The sequence below is a fragment of the Python bivittatus genome, unplaced genomic scaffold (genome assembly GCF_059951505.1).
Source record: "Python bivittatus isolate LINGU-HERP-01145 unplaced genomic scaffold, Pbiv_v1 ctg000330_np1212, whole genome shotgun sequence".
In the NCBI taxonomy this organism is placed as follows: Eukaryota; Metazoa; Chordata; class Lepidosauria; order Squamata; family Pythonidae; genus Python; species Python bivittatus.
In genome coordinates, this window is record NW_028277058.1 from 62,384,018 (window position 1) to 62,396,279 (window position 12,262).

The 12,262-nt window shown below is 49.7% G+C and overlaps 1 protein-coding gene across 2 annotated transcripts in view; it reads right to left on the reverse strand.

Moving 5' to 3' along the window:
* Positions 1-11,891, reverse strand: part of IRF5 (interferon regulatory factor 5) — a 30,477-nt gene extending 18,586 nt beyond the window's left edge. The window contains exon 1 of one of the 2 annotated variants that reach the window (XM_088141467.1): positions 11,863-11,891. The gene's annotated coding sequence lies outside the window, so the exon portion shown is untranslated. The other variant, XM_088141468.1, reaches the window with a different exon arrangement.
* Positions 11,892-12,262: the final 371 nt, after the last annotated feature.

Genomic DNA, 12,262 nt, shown 5'->3' on the forward strand with positions numbered 1-12,262 from the left:
ACTATTATTAAGTCTTGACCTCCAAGGAGATTTCTACAAACGATCCTCTGGCATTTCAAAAAGAAATCTGTTTCCTAAACAAAAGGCCGCCCAGAATGAAAAGTTGGGATCCCGACAAGCAAGGGCTGTCTAAAACCCAACCCACACTTTTCCCTAACTGAATCTGGGGAGACTATAAATCTGGGGGGTTGATCCAGCCCATCAGAACCCCAGTCTGGAAGAGGTGGATCTGGCCAGTGTAGCTCCTCCATGCCAAGACCAGCTTTTAAGGTGTTTTCAGGAAAAGTATGGAGTTCCTCCAACCTACACACCCTTTCATTGAGGGTTATGAGAACTTCTCATCTGGACCAACGAAAGCTCTGAAGACAGCTGTCCTACCTGCCGCATCTTTGTTTAGAAACCTCCACTCAACTCTTGCTTCTTTTCTCATGTTGGCTGGGTTCTTCTCTAAATGCAAGGTGGGAAAATCTAAAAGTTCAAACTGAATTACTAGCCCTGTATCAAAGTATTAGGACCTTTTAAAGGTTTCACGAAGCAATGTTTCTCCTGCCAAATCCAAGTAGCTTCTCTCCAGATGTTACCATTTTGAGTTTGGGTTTTTGGACAGGGGTGAAGGTGGTGGGAGAGAACTACTATCAGTGGTCGAAGAGAAGCAAAAATGCAGAAGTTCAGACAACACTCTTGTTTCTAGAGCTGCGTTTTCAACTTTGACAACTTTAAGATGTGTGGAGTTCTGGGAGTTGAAGTCCACCCATCGTAAAGTTGCCAAGGTTGAAGAACACTGCTCTAGAGGAAGCCCACTTGGATGTACCTCCCCCCAACCCCAAACTTGTTACCAAATTATCACATTTGATGACTGGGGGGGGGGAATTCTGGCCCACGGGGCTGGGCATCAAATGGTAATTAATTAATGAACCCTTATCAATGGAATAAAACCAGGCAGTTTTTGTCTTGGCAAGGCACCCAGTTTTGCAGGGTGGGCCATTGTGTGGCCTTCAAAAGCAGAGTGGGATCCTCAGCCCCTAAAAAAATTTGCACTTCTGTCCCCAGAAACAGGCAGGTGAGCCGCACTTTGAAAACCAGCATCTCACAACTAAACTTTTGGCAAACCTCAGTGCCGTGTATTCTCATGCGTTTCTTCCCTCTCCTCACAGCTACTCGAGTTCTCCCCCCTTGCCCCCCCCATTATGGCAGGAGGCTGAAGCCTTTGATGAAATGCATATGATTTCCCTCCCAGGAACTGAAAGCCCAGCTAGACTGCTTATGCGCTGGACGGCAGTTTTTCCTGAAGATGTGACTCATTGCGTGAACTTTCCATCTCGAAATGAGGAAAGAGGCAAACGAAGGGGAGGAAATGAAACCAAGTTTCCCTCAAAAGGGGGGATCTCGCATGATGCACCCAGAGAAGGCAAGGCCACCTGGCTGAGCCCACAGGATAGACTTCAGGGGCAGCTGCCCTCAAAAAGTCCTTCTGCGTCTGGTCCTATCACAAGCTTTTGCCAGCATGGCTGCAAACTTGAAAGGCCTCCCTTGCTTAGCACTGAGATTCAGAGTGAAGTTCAAGAGATTAAAAGTTGAAACTGAAATGGCTGTAAGTCCTCTTGTCCTCCAAAATGCGGTTTTTCCCAGTTTGGGATGTTGCCTTACCATCCTTGTTCCAAATTGTCATCAGACTCCAGATAAAATATCAAAAGAGATGTCCTACAGCTACTTGAGGGCAAGCCCGAGAAAAGATGCAGCTGCTTTAAAGGGTTGCAGACAGGTATGGCGACTGGACAAACATGAGAAGGGATGCAGTGCTATTAAGGTGTTGAAGAGACCTCCAGACTCCTATTCTGGAAATCAGAGGTAGCCTCTCTCCATATTCTTGTTGGAAGATCCCTGCATCCTTGAGATTTTAGTCTTCTTTTTAAAGTCTCCAAGGGAAGGGAGATGGTGTGAGTTGTAGCCCAGCCCAGCCAAGAGAATCCACGTTGGGGAAGGCTGCTCTATTGAACTGTGTGGATCTCCTGAGCGCGAATCAGTCCTGGATTTTAGTCCAAACACCTCTGTGGGCTGATAAAGCCCTTTGCCCTGATCCTTGACTAATCTCAACCTGCCCTCGTCTATCAGGAATTTGAGACCGGGACTGACTCCAAAAGTGTGTGTCCATCCCCAAGACCCCCACAAATGTCATCTTCACTACATATATACCCATCACATTATCCCCTTCCAAGATAAGCCATCTTATGCAAGGTGCAGAAAAAGAGTAAAAAATAAAAATAAAGGGAGAAAAGGAAAAAACCCAACCACCATCAAGTTCACCCCAAAACCATTCCCTACACTTCTCCACACTTCTCTCCCCTTGCATTCTGCTGCACGCCCTCCTGACGTCCACCCACCATTTCATCCAATCAACTGCTTTTCATTCTTGAAGCTTCTCACTTCCGCCATTTCAGGAGCCCACCAGCTTCATCCAACCGCAACTTTCTTGGACTTCCCCCTTCCTCTCAAAACACTCACCCTTCCTTTGAATCTTCGTTTTGCAATTCACCCTGTTTTGATTCTCTCTTCAGGACCAAGCCACCCTGAGTGCACTTCCGTTGTGTGGGTCCTTCCCTTTTGCGTTCAGTCCATGCGCACTCAGCGGCGGTTCCTTCTGGATCCCAACTCTTCCTTTGCCCCACAGAAGCGCACTCTCTCATACACACCCATTTTGCTGTTTTTGACAAACATTCATTCCTTTCAACAGACCACACAGCACCCACGACTTTTCTGCACGCCTCTGTGCATTTTCCTATCTTCAGTAAACACTCTGCCAAGGTACACAAGTTCACCTACTTGCTCTGATTTTTCACCAGGTATGTCTAACTCGCAACGCTCCCCTCCATCTTTCCCGCCCAACAGAACTTCCTTCGTCTTCAACGCAAGTACTCCAATCTTCAGACAAGGCAACTCTTTGATTTACAAACCCCCGGGTGGGGATTGTTTGGGATCCTTGGAACAGACCTTAATCCAGAACAAGCCAAAGGCCAGCCCTGGCCACAACGCATTCCAGAAGCTCACCAACATAGGCCCAAAAGGCAATGGACTTTTCCCCCATTGCTCCCCAACAGACGACCTTCCATCTGCTGGAGGAGGCTGCACAAAACAGAAAACGTCTGGTTTGGAATCCGGAACAAACGAAGGCGTTCTGGGAGTTTGTCCGAATCGATTTGGCGCGCCTGTGGTTAAACAGAGGCAAAACCCAGATCATTCTGGCTGTTCCAAGGTTTGGATGAACAAAATCCAGAGGGATCCTGGAATGCATTTATGGGTAGAGCAGGATAACGCACTGCCATCTTCCCACTCATCAGCTCCTAGCACAACATATCCTGCCATGACCAGCCACCCCCTCCCCAATCTTCCAGGACCTTCCCTCCCGCTCGCCCTTCCCCATCTCCTCTCAACTGCCCCTGCGGAGGGCTTTTTCCCACCTTGGTCCCAAAGCTATTTCTGCATTAACCAGATTTTGGTCAGTATCAAGAACAGAGCAACCCCAGTTCGAACAAACCACCTGAAATGCACGTTTTGGTTCCGACAGAGACCTCTGAATCTTGTTACTTGGTGCACGGAGAAGTAAAGCACACGAAACTGTAAATAGCCATTAAGACCAGAAGCCCCCAAGAGCCAGCTGAGCACAGAATCATAACCTCTTAGAGTTGGGAGGCACCACGGGGGTCTTGTACTCCAGCCCCCTGCCCAGGAAATCCCACCAATTTATCTAGTGCTCTTTTAAAATAATGCCAGTTGGTGGTCTCCACTCCTCCAACAGAAGAAAATGCCACTATTTAGCTGGTTGTTGTATAAGGACATGCTTCCTTTGATCAGGGCTGGATTTCCTGCATTTAATTCAATGGGTGACCCCAAGTTCTAGCATAGTGGGGGGGGGGACTTTCCTCCGACCTCTTTTTTCCACACCATGCATCGTCTTACACCCCTCTCTCCTGTTCCCCCGTGCTCCCAACTAAAAAACCCGAGGCTCTCGAAGACTTTCTTTGCAAGAAAAATGCTCCTGAACGCCCCAAGGGTTTTTGAGTCCTTTCCACACCCACTTTCAGTCCACCCACTCTAGCTGGGGGATTCTGGGAGTTGAGGGCCACCCATTTTAAAGTTGCCGGGGTTGAGGAACCCTGCTCTAGACACTCCATTCTAGCCAATGTCATTTGTCAATTTACAGTTAACGCATTCCCTGACCTCTGAGCACGGAGCAAAGCCCACATGTTGTTAAGACATATAGATATGTTGGCACTATACATATACCTGCTGGGCCAATTGCTTTATGAATGTATTTTGAACACCGACCAGCTGGCAAATAACTCTGGAGCATTTTCTAAACACCAAGTTGTTGGACAATCACGGCCTTTCCTGCAGGAACCCAAGAATGATTATTAAAACATACAATGTCAGCAACCTGTGGCTGGGGTTTCTTTGGGCATTTCAAATACTTCTTAGAATTCTTTGGGGGATCCCCCACAAGCCCTCTTGCACTCGCGTTTAAGCCTTTTAAAGTAGGTTCCCGAAAAATATTTTCCCTGGTTGTTTCTCCAGGTTTGCTCTGCCCTTTCCCGCTACTTCTCTTCGTTCGTTGAGAAACGCAGAGAGAAAACTAAAAATAAGAAAGATCAGATGCTACAAGAGGGAACAAACAGAATATAAACTGAATATTTGGGCATGCTGACAAACAGCAGCACTTTCTTCCTAAGCCTACACCGCAACCACGGCTTGACAACGCCATCTGATCAGCACAGGAGACCCAGCGTCGAAACGATCTCCTTGCATTCATCCCGGGTGCAAAATTGCAGTTTCTCTAAAGATCCCCACGTTTAGCTCTGCAACACCCTTCGGGTCTCTTCACCCGCCCAGCCACTGATTTCTTTGAGTACCCCAATGCTTCCATTTTACTTCTACGTAGACTGGAACGGCCTGTTCATTTCAGGACACGTGAATCAGTCAACCTGGAATGGGACCGCTTCAAATGTGTCAGCGGTTTCCCCCCGTGATGGAAATATGTATTTCTAGCAAGATGCAGAAAGACAAAAGAAGAGACAGTATCGCCTGAGCATTTTCCAGCCTTCCACTTCACGAAACGAAAGCTTGCTTTCAAGACACCCCCCAACCGGGCTGCGAAGTTGCCTGTGTCAAAATCAACTTGAAGAAATTCAGTCTTGCTAACCTGAACATTTGGAGGAAAGGCCAAGACAATTCCAGGTCGCCCTATTTCTTAGCCAGCTGTTGATTTTCCAGTAACTGTCACTGTACAGTAAGTACCATTTTGTAAAGAAGAACTAAAACTGATCCTGTTCAAAAGATGGGTTACAGGCAGGGAAAGAGTTCCCTTACTAAGAGATGTCCTTCCTTTCAGAAAATGCTTTTTTCCCTTCCGTTACACTTCTCGCAGGGATCAGATGTTACCATATTCAACAGGGAGAAATTCAATCACTATCACGCAAGAAAGACAGCATTGCAAGTGGCGATGAAGTCAGCTGTGATTTTTACCTTCTCCGCACTCCCCATTTCCTCTCTCAACTTTAGTTCAAGACTTGGGAAAAGAGCGTGGGAACTTTCTGGCACCCAGGACATCCAGAGGGCCTTCACCTCCCAACTGGCAAAGCCATTCTGCCGTTGAGAGAAAGTTTCACTTTTTAAAAAAATGAAAAAGCTGCCAAGTAAATGGAGAGACGGGCGAATACGGATGCAGAGTTTAAAAATTCGAAGCGAGAAGGGGCGGGAAAAACAGCAGAGCCAATTGTGGGTTTGCAGGGAGGCTCAAGCCTCATATAAACCACAAAAGTAAAGCTGAGATCACCTGAGATTACATCAGGAGGCACAGCAACTCTGCTTTTCTATTCCACTCTGTCTTTATGTTACGTTGGTCTTCACCAGGGTTTCTCAAACCTTAGCAACTTTCAGACGTGTGGACTTCAACTCCCAGAATTCCCCAGCCAGCTTCATCTCTGGGAGTTGAAGTCCACACGTCTGAAAGTTGCTAAGGTTTGAGAAACCCTGGTCTTCGCCATTCTGGGTTCAGCAGATCACAGTTGTTCCATCAGACTTGACATGGAGAAGCCTGTGTCAAGTAATAAGTATTTGCTGGCCCACCAAAGTCACCTTATATAAGCTGCTGCCAGTTTGACTGCTGTTTCTTATCTTTTTGGGAAAAAAAAAAATCATTGCTAACACCACCCCTCTTGGTCGCTCCTTATTGCAAACATCTCTGGGCAAAGCCACCCAATGCTTCTACCCAACCTCATGCTATTTTTTTTTTAAATCTTGAAATCAGTACAGGTTGTCCTCATTTAGCGACTGCCTCATTTCGCAACGGTTCGCAGTTATGACGGTGATGAAAAAGTAACTTGGTGGCCAGTCCTCACAGTTACGACTTTCGCAGGTCTGTAAAGCTAAGAAAAGCCGAAGTCAGATTGTAAGCACAGTCGCGGGCTCACTTAGCAACCGCTTTGCTTAATCACCAAGTTGCCGGTCCCAATTGTGGTAGCTAAGGGAGGACCACCTGTACAGTTAGTTTCTTCCCATGCTATCAAATTCAACCCGATCTGTTTCTTCCAAGCATGCCAGACCCGTAAAAGAAAGCGACATAAATAAGCAACTGTTATCTAATGAGGTTCCGTAAAGGACTGAGGACCAGCTTTGTCAGAGAACTCGCTGCAAGAGAAGATACTAAGGGTCCCCCAGAGCACACCAAGATCCATCATACTGTAGGACGGTGCTGAATAAGAATCCAGGCGCCAATTTTCTAGCTGTTCTGCACAGGTTTGCTTGGCTGTGGGACCTGCTCTTGTTCCCTCTCCCCTTCTGTAAGGAGAATGCCTTGCTGAAATGGGATACCCGCATGAATTCATTTTGCATTCCCGTAGGTCTTACAAGCAGTTGCATCAGTGAGATGCCCTTCGGTTGTACTGCACTGCAAAATCCCGTCTTCTCCAGCCTGCACCTCAATCACGACGAGCAAAATAATCGAGCAAGCAGGTGGATTGTGAAAGCTTGCTTACATAAACAAACGCCAACCATCTTCAGCCCTTCGACGTTGTGAAGCTTCGTTCTGCATTCCCCAATTCCAGCACGGAACAGGCCAGAACCAGCGTGAGCTGCGCATACACGAGGGCCACCGTTCGCCGGCCGCTCTGCCTGCCTTGTGCAAGAGAAGATTAGGGAACTGAGTGTGTGCATCTGCTTTTTTTCAAGGCTGTTTTTCCAATGTGGGAACCTCTGGTAAACTTCTGAGAAAGTTCATCATTCCTTGGAACCATTGTGACAAAATATTTACCCAGCGCATAAATTCACTTCATCTTTTTTAAGGTAATGTAGGAGCGTGCTCAGCATGGTGAGGGGGAGAGATTGTCAGTGATTACTTCAAACCCCTCTGCCCCTCAGAAGTGTCAAAAGTCCACACAACCATGAAAATATGATATTGCAAAGCCTCCTGTTTGGACTAGCTTTCAGTGAATGCACAGTATTGCAGAGAATGAAAGATCACGAGACTGAGAAACCAGGATGACATCCATCCCATAATTATCTCCCACTCCCACATAATTCAAAGAGCAAGATGGACCGCAGGGGCAAAATTTAAATGCAACCAGACGCCTCAAATAAGTCAGCTCAACCGCCCGCTATAGCAAAATGTAAAGATCTACCAGGAAGATTACTAGACAATTCCGCAGTGGGGGAAATCAACCTCCTTAATGATCTCCCGATCTTTGGTTAGGCCCAGAATCCCCCGATAAATTTCTAAAAACAGGAAGTTCAAGCTTGAATAGTGAGGGGGGTTTCATGGGGCACCCAAAGAGTTCCTTAACTTATAGCTCCTGAGCAAAATTCTGAATAGGGGAATTCACGTCCTTTCATTTCAAGAGAACTCTCTTAAGTTATTTCAGCCGTACGGAGGAAACTATACCGTGAGTTGTGCTATAGATTAACCAGCATATGAGAAGCAACCCTTTGCACTTCCCATTTCTGCCCCCCATGCGTTGGACCAGGCCTGGAATCCAGGCCCTTCAATGCATCTGGACCTCTCACCTAAGCACTTTTGCCCCCCAGATAGGAAATAAGTGTGAGAGGCAATCCTTTGCTTGTCGTATTAGATTTCTCAGGTTTTTCGAAGCTGATCCAGGTTCAAATCAAGCCCTTCCAGACTTTTAATATAAAGCTGTTACTGGATAAACTGGAAGGGGGGGGGGGATGGATGAAAATGTGTGAAGGCCTTCTCACACTAACTCCTCTGGGTATTTCTATGAATTTTTTGCCTTTGGAAAGCAAAAAAAGATGGTCTTCTAAAGGATTGCAAAGAAGGCACCAAATCCTTTCTCTTGATCTGACATACAGTCATTCCTGATGCAGCCTAGACATTTCCCTCCCTGGGAGGATACCCAATGCCTCCCTGCATGAGTCAGTGCCTTTGGCTGTCCTCTTCCTAACTGAGGAGGCATGACCAAATCAGTGACTCACACACAGGAGCACCCAGGGAGGAGCCCCTCCTGAGAGAGGAGGTCAGGATTCCACCCAAGCACCCTAAAGCGAAAAACGAAGCAAAGCAAAGCAAGCTTAAAAGCGAAGCAGCTCCCCACTTTTATTTTGGGAAAGGAGCGTGCTTTTGCCCAGGAAAAATCCGAGAAGAACCCTTGTCCTGCAGGGTTACTTCCCCTGCAGATGTATGATGGGTTAATAAAGAAAACAGGTGTGCTGCGAGCTCCCCCGAATTTCCTTCTGCTCTCTGCCCCTCTTCCGGTGGGTGGAATGTGGGCTCTGAAACAAATTCTCTTCTGCTCTTCCAGATAGCCCCTCCTTTTTACAATTCGTTGCTTGCCCTCCCTGTAAAAAAACACACGCTCGCTTCTCCTTCCTCAGCCCACTTCTCCTTCTTCGTATCTCAAAATCTGCACAATCTGTGAGAGCTGAGCTGAACCCCAAACACGACCATTTCCAGGCAGCTGTGAACTTAATGGGCCCATCAGGCCTCCGGACTCATTTCCAGCAGTGGCTGGACATCTCTGGAGAAACCAGGTTTATCTAGCTGCGAATTCTATATCCTTCTTTCCCAGTGTACACGGCTACCTTATTAGGATTTATACAAATTATAATTCACTGATGATTAGAAAGTTCAGCGTCAGTTACTTAAAAACCTAGAATCAGAAGGAGTCTAGCAGCACCTTTTTCCACTCACAAATTTTATGAAAGGCATCAGCTTGCAGAAAAGCTTATGCCTTTTAATAAAATGTGTTGAATAAAGCAAGTTTTATTTGACAAAAATAAAACAAACATTGTATGTTTATAAAAATAAAAACAAGATTTTATTTTGCTTCCAGAACTCCTGATTTTCGGCTAACAAGAAAGAAAGAAAGAAAGAAAGAAAGAAAGAAAGAAAGAAAGAAAGAAAGAAAGAAAGAAAGAAAGAAAGAAAGAAAGAAAGAAGCAAGGAGCATCTGCTTGTTAACATCTGGTAAAATCATCCTAATACCTCAAACCAGCCTAAATAAAAAATATTTTTGGCTGTGGGAAGAAATACAATAGAGCTGGCCTTTGCTTGATCTCCCAAGAGAGAATTCTAGCAACTGAGAATGCATTTCTCACTTTCCCAGGCTAAAGTAACTTCATACTAGGAAAACCAAAGGAAATCCCTGAAAATCTAAATATCAAAGCAGGATTGCAAAATGGGTCTTGCATATAACCTGCAAGAAATGAAAGCTGAAGTCCCCTGCCCTCATCCTGACTTTTCACGCCTGCTGTTTGAGGGTAGACTACTCCTGAACATGGAGGTTTGAGGACTACTGTTTGCTAATGAGATCACCTTCTTTTGAAACCGGCACTATTACCTTGGGCCTTAAAATAATTACCTGCTGTGAGATGAAGTGAACGTGATGTTCTTCATATGGGTGGAAGGCACAGAGACAGCATCTCCTCTGGCCTCTCACTCCCCCCCCCCCCCGGTCAATCCTGTAGCCCCCTGTTATCAAAACTTGAGAAAGAATAGAGTGAAACCACAAATAAAACCAAATGTTCCAAAGTTTGTCTTTCCAGCTCTGAAGCGATAAGAATCCCGGCTTCATCTCAGCCTCGCAGATTAAATCAAGAATTCCACACTTATTAACACACCTAATCAAAGACAGTGTCATTTGGGGAAGGGGGAGGGAAAGGAAGGAAGTGGGTGACGAGGTGGCCTGTAATTCAATCAGAATAAACTGGTGGTGCAGCCCAAGCTTTAGCTTTAGCCCAGAAGCCAACCGTGGCTTGGTTTATGCAACACAAAAGGCCTCGTAAACTTGAGTTGTGCTTGTGTTAAATTTTGCTCCCCACCAAGCAGAAAAACAGGATACAAATACATTTTTTTTTAAAAATGAAAAGCTTACAGTAGTTACTTCTAACCTTTAGGGTTTTTGCACGCCTGCTGATTAACCGATGGCTCAGTATATTGTGTAGACCCAGAAAATGTGCTAATTCAACTTCTTAGTAGAAGTCAATGTATTTATCACTTATAGCTCGGCTCAGCACACAGGATAAAAACACAGTCAGCACGGTAAACCAACAATGGTAAAGACACAACATAAAAAACAGAGACCCTTGGTTTAAAAGGCCCATAAGCAAATCAACATCTGTAGATTCAAATTAATGTTTTTTATAAATAAACAAACACACAAATAAATATATATTTTAAACAAATTACATTTGTTTGTGTGAATTCAGCCAACAGGTCCGACTAAGAATGCTCTTGCCAGCATGTGCACAATGGGTATCCCCAATTGTGGAAAAAAGGGAATAATCATAACCGCTGAGCGGGAGGCGCAGCCTGCAGCAGGAAGGACAGTCGGCACTCGCGCAGCTGGAAGTCACCAAGCCCTGGTGGCACCTCGGCAAATCTTGTCCCGATCTCTTCATCCAAGGGTTAGGGCCCCCCGCCCCCGCCCCCGCCCCCATCCAGTGGACGGATAAACGGCAAGCCACGCAGGCACCCAGCGAACCGGGCAGTGCCAGCCGAGCCCTCCAGCCGCGGCGTTTCCAACCTGGGCAGGCGAACAGGGCTCTCCGCACCGCCGGAGCGAGGGCTCGAACCGGGAGGCGCGCCCGGCCAGGAAGTCGGGCGCCGGGGCCGGCGGGGGCCCCCTTCCTCCCCCGCGCCTCCTCCGCTCGGCGCCCCCGTCCAGGCAGCCCTGCGCGGCGGGGGCACGTGGCTGGCCGGCCGGCCGGCCGCCTCGGAAGGAGCGCTCCGCGGGAGAGCCGCTGCAGGACGGGCGCGCTCGTCCTCCCCTCCTCCGCGCGTCACTTGCGACCTGGCGCCCGACCCGCCGCGGGGCTGCAGCTCCCCTCGCCCGGAGGGATGCCAGCCTGCCCGGGCGGGTGGGCGGCTTCCCTCCTCCCGGGTTGGAGAGGCTGCTGCGCCGGGGGTCGAAGGGCGGCCCGCCCCGGCCCGGCCCGGGCTCCGAAGGCAGGCGGCCCGGAGGGATGCTCAGCGGCGCCCAGAGGGGCGCCCCTCCCCGCCCCCAAACCCTCCACAGGAGACGGCGCAGGGCTCGGCTCCGGGACGGGAACGCCGAGGGAAGGCGAGCGGAATCGGGGCGCGGGAGGGGCCGCCGGGGCGCGGGCTGCTCGAGGGGCGGAGGGGGCCGGGCAGCCGCGGACCCCTCCCCCCGGTCCCGGAGACGCGCGCCCACCTGGAGCCTCGCGGACCACCCGCGCCGCCGCCGCTTCTGCCCGCGGGAGGGTCCGGCGCGCTGGGCGCGACAGCTGGGCAGCGCCCGGGCCAGCGGCGAAGCCCTCGCGGGCCAGACGGAGACGCGACCGAGGAGCGGCGCCGCCGTGCCGAGCCGTGCCGAGCCGAGCCGAGCCGCGACTCACCTGATCGGCGCGGCCACCCCGGCCGCCGAGCTTCCGCGGGGAGGAGCCGCGCCGGACCGCCCCCGACGACGGGCCAGCAGGTGCCTCCCTTCCGGGCCGGGCGGTGCCGCGCCGCGGAGGCGCAGCCGGGGGACCCTGCCCGCTGCGGGGGCGCTCGCCCTGCAGGGCAGCCCGGGAGCCCGCCCGCCCACCCGCCCCGTGCTCCGGGCGCATTTCGGGGCCCGGGAGGCGGCCGGGGCTCAGCCCGGCCAGGGAGCGGCCGCTGCGGGTCTGGCCCTGGAAGCCGGGCTGGGGCCCCGGGGCTGCGGGCGGAGCGGGCTGGGCATCTGAGCCCCGCGCCGCGGGCGCCCCGCGGCGAACCTCGTACCGATGAGAAGAAGACCCGCTGGCTGAGAGCGGG